The sequence below is a fragment of the Amphiprion ocellaris genome, chromosome 17 (genome assembly GCF_022539595.1).
Source record: "Amphiprion ocellaris isolate individual 3 ecotype Okinawa chromosome 17, ASM2253959v1, whole genome shotgun sequence".
Taxonomy (NCBI): domain Eukaryota; kingdom Metazoa; phylum Chordata; class Actinopteri; family Pomacentridae; genus Amphiprion; species Amphiprion ocellaris.
The window spans coordinates 7,088,741-7,093,916 of NC_072782.1; positions in this window are offsets into that span (position 1 = coordinate 7,088,741).

The following is a 5,176-nucleotide window of genomic DNA, read 5'->3' on the forward strand; positions in this document are numbered from 1 at the left end:
AACTCTTGGAGACATTAAAAGAAGTTATTTGGATCCACTTTCTCCTTCTTTTGATGTGTAGAACATGGATACAAAGAAATTTGTCTTTGAAAAGAGGAGTTGAGGTGCAGTTGAGCTGATTGTGGTGCTAAAGATGTCCCTAAAGCCGATGCTTTCCTGGCAGCTACTTCAGAAAAGAAAGCTGGGATGTGGATGAATAAAGCAAATTTATAATGTGAAGTTATTGTTTTTATTTAAACCAGTACAATTGTCATTATATATGTGTGTGTGTATGTATTCTAATATAGTTAAAGTAATTGGTTTCCATTTTGGGTACGATGTGGCTCTCTCTCTCTCTCTCTAAAAAAAAAAAATAAGACAAAGGAAAAAAATGTAACTGGAGTTTGGCATTATGTAACAAGCCACAGAGCCGCCAGTCAGCTGACTCTTATTCCACTCAGACCTCCTAAAATAAATCCTAAAGCACCTTTTCCATGTGTTTTCATTAGTTTCAGTTTTTTTGTCATTTGGAAATGCTTTTGCAGACGCATGCAGACAGACTCACAGCCCTGTGGGCACAAGTGAGCTCATGGAGGCGGGTCTGAGAAAACCTCCAGGAACAGAAGCACACTGTAAAAACAACCTCATAGAATATACTCAGTAAAATAAATGGGATTAATTGCAGTCCATTTTTTGGGGGGGTAGATTTAACGCCATGTTTCGCTCGACTGTCTAACAGTGTTGACATACTCAAAGAAATCTGGAAAAGTTGGCCTATTCATTACACAACTAAATTACTTATAAAAAGTGAGTTCAATTACCTTTTGATCGGAAGCCTGTAGAATCTAGCAACTAATGAATTCTTATTAGAAATATATTTGCGTAAACATTTAAAAGCCATATACGATAGACTGTATATAAACATGGACATACCCTTGGGGATATCTCCAGCAACTGCCATCTTTACTCGTTCTAACACTCCAAAAATAAGCAAAGATTTGGAGCATTAGTGTAACAGACGCTGTCACTCAAAGCCACCACACCCTTAATTATGGATTTTTAAACTATTATACATTTTAAACAGGTGAAATATATACACATTCATCCCCTCTGCAGTTGTCACAAAGTGAGATTTCAGCTACAGGAATCAAAATAGTATTTTGCACCAGCCTCTAAATATGTTTATTCCTGCTTTACAGTTGGGAATTTTAACATGGAAGTCTATAGGGATTGACCTACGCTTGGAGTCGGCCTCAAGTGGCCATTTGAGGAACTGCAGTTTTTGGCACCTTCATGTTTGAAATGGAGAGATTGCAGGACAACTTGACTTCCCCTTAATCTCTAATAGGGCTAAGAATATCACACCAACCACGTCTGCACTCATGGTGACACAACTTCTGTAATTTATCCTGAAGGTACATAAAAAACAACATGACTTGTAAACATAATCAAACATAGAAAATCAGTATAAAAAAGCATGCATCACATTTTATTTCACATCTAAACGCTTTACCACAACAAACACAGAATTTCTCCAACACAACCATGCAGGATGCTACCATAGTTCATCTACATAAGCATTAATAATTAATCAATATGACTAAATAAACAGTGCCTTTTCAGGAAAGGTGAATATTGTTCCACACAGGAGATGATTCTAATCTATCTGATGATTTTATTTTTCATTTGCTGACTGACTTACTGAAGTAAAACTCAAATGATTTGAAATGCTTTTTTACAGTGCATGCAGCAGCTGGATTAAAGGCAGACAAATTCAGTTTAATACTTCTACAACGTCCACCAGAAAGCCGTGAAAAGACTGAAGACAACTCTTTCTTGGCAGCTTTATTCGGCTTTCCAGATTTATCAGGCACAGAGTTTGTCTTTTAACTGTCTGTTATTATAATAATTTGACACAATAATTAATTTTCATGCGCCCAAAAGGACAATTTAAACCTCGTCTTAGAATAATTACCAGCATTTAGTTTTTCTCTTTCAGTAGTTTGAGTGTTGTGCAATATATGGATGATTAAATCAGCTCTAGTTCCAGATCTTACCTCACAGACAAATGTGGAATAATAGTTTCATGTGACATTATTAAATGACCCTGCAGTTCATAAACATGCTTCCCTTTCTGTGAAAATGTGCTTCACAGTGGCCTGAACTTGGCCAGCATCATCGTCTACCTTGGCTGCACCAACAAATGTAATCAATGACTTCACTCGGCTTATCAGCTCTGCAGGTTTATGAACCACACAGCCTTCAACTAATTTACAATAAACCCCTTAAGTTTTTCTATTTCCATTCACGTATACAGATTCTGACGTGTTTACGATGATGAAATCGGCTCAGGAGCTGGCTCACTTTACACATTTTCCATGTGTTCCTCTTGTCCCAAGTTCAAAAGAAGGAATCTTACTAAATCTGAGCTCATGTGACATTTTGTGCATCGTGAAGAAAAACAAGTGTCTCATCTTTCACACAGATTCATCTTACCCCTCTGGATAATTCAACAGTACCTCACATGTTGTATGCCGGTTTATTGGGAGCTCAACATGACAAGAGAAGAATTCCTGAAGCAGTAGATTTGTTGTTTGGAGTGATTTTAGATAAACCTTTTTATCTGTTTTTCCATTTTACCTCAGCATTTTGTTTAATCCTCACAATCTGGTGTTGATAAAAACAAAAATAAATCACAACCTTTTTGTACTCTGGCCTAATTTGCACTGAGCTGTATTTTAAGTTATGTTGTGTTATGTAAGATAGTTCTATTTCTCCTATCAAGGAATGTCTTTAAGTTAGTTAGAACAATGTAGTATTTGATTTGTAATACTTGCGTTGAACATTATACACTGAAATGGCTGAAATAAAGGGAATGAATGAGAAAATAAATGAATAAAGACAAGGTTGTGACAGTAGTTTATGGAGCAACACAATACTGCTTCACTTCATTCAGTTTTAGAGGACAAAGACAAATGATCCACTTTAAGTAAACCTCAGCAAGTCTCCATTTAAACCCACTCACACAGCAGAAACCTCCAACAAGAAAAAAGATCCTCTGCCTCCAAAATAACCTGCAGTGCTGTAACTGTTTTGAATCTGACTACAGTCTGAACAGTCAGCTGTCAACATGTCCTCCTCTTCTTCTTCTAGCAGTTCTTCATCTTCTTGTTTTCATAGTTTCTTTTCTTCTAGGAGTTCTTCTTCATGTAGTTTTCTTGGCAGTTGCCATCAAGTCACATTCTTCTTCTTGTAGTTTGCATTGTGGTTCTTCTACTTCTTGTTCTCAATGAGCTTTTCGTAGTTTTTTTTTAGCAGTTGCCATCATGTCCCTCCATCGTCTTGTAGTTCTTCTTCTCATAGCTCTTCTTGTAGTTCTTTTTTGTGTAGTACTTCTTCATTTGCTTTTGTATATCTGTTTTCTTGTAGTTCTTAGTCGAGTTTTTTTTGTATTTTTTGCTTTCTTGTAGTTTTTCCCCACAATCCTTCTACTTCTAGTTATTGTAGTTCTTTTTTTTGTAGTTTTTCTTGGCTGTTGCCATCATGTTCCTTTCTTGTGTAGTGCTTCTACTTCATGTTCTCACACTTCTTCTTCTTGTAGGTCTTCTTTTTCTACTTTTTCCCATAGTTTCTCTTGTTGTGGTTCTTTTTTAAAGTTTTACTTGAACTTATCTGTAGCCTGACATCGGAATAGGAATTACACAGAGATTATCTTTCAGCAGTGAAACTTCAGAAAGTACTTTGTAAGAGCTGGGAAACAGCCTGACGTAGTATTTGCTGAACTGCTGGCAGAACAGTCAGGACCAGTGGGACGCCCGGTTCAAGATTATCAGTCACTTTCTGATACGGTCAAATGTGAAGTCTGTTCTGGGCCTCCAAGGAGTTCCTCATCTTGAATTCTTCCATTTCTTGTTCTCATAGTTTTTTTCTTGTGATAGTAGCTCGACTTTTCTTGTAATTCTTCATCCACTTCTTCACCTAGTTGTTCTGGTAGTTTTTCTTTTTCTTGTACTTGTACTCACAGTCCAATTCTTCTTCTATTAGTTCTTCTACTAGTTCTACTTGTTCTTATAGTTCATTTTGCTGTAGCTCTTCTAGTTCTATGTCTTGAATTCTTTTAGTTGGGTCAATATACAATTGAGGAACTTTTGAAGTCCATGGGATATATCTTGCATACATTTTTATTAAATGTAAAAAAACTAATGTTTTTTATGTTCATTATGATCATGTCTGTACAAATTCCAGAATTATTTATTATGGAAACAATCACTTAATAAAAGATGACTGGATATCACTAAAATGTTAACTAAATAACCATCCCAATTTAATAACAACCACCTTCTAATTAGCTAAACAATAATAAAATGAGCTTATTCAAAAATTATCTGTTCTTTTTATTAAGTTGAGATAATCATGACAGATATTTCTTTTTTGGCAATATATCAAATTTTATATGGAAAATAGCAAATTGTATCTGTGTCCCAGAAATCACTTTCAAGTAAGTTCCCCATTACAAAAACACCTCTCAAGGAAGTGTGTTAATTCCAGATCACATGACCTGCTCCACATGATGTCATTTCCTCCTGAAGAAAAGACTGGCCAGACTCCAAGGCTTTCTGACTTATTAAATATAAAATAATGTGTGAGTCAAGTTTGGATTTATGGCATGTCAACAGGTTTACTACAATATCTTTATAAATAACTTCCAATTTCAATTTTACTCAATTGTATATATAATATTTTAGAAGAATCTTTGTGTAAAAATACCATGTGGTGTTTGGTTATAGGCAGCCATGTTGATTTTAGTCCTGAAAACAGCAAAAATGTCAACTCTGATCCCTGTCAACTATCCCACAACTATATATTGACCCTGTACTTAATTTTTTTTCTATTTCTTCTTGTAAAATGATGGACACCTGGATCCCCTGATGATCCCCTGAAATCAAGATCTTCCAGGAATATGAAACTGGTTATATCTCGACATGTGCACAGTGTTAGTAGAGATATATCTGTTCCCACATACTCACAACTCTCTTACCACCACATTTACTTCTGGTGTTTGTTGGGCAACTTAAAGACAAAAGCGCAACAAGTCTAGGTGACAAAGCAAGATGGCATGCGACAAAGTTTCCGCATCAGAATCCAGCAGCACAATTACATGTTGTCTACCTTACAGCACCGAATAACCAGGAATCCA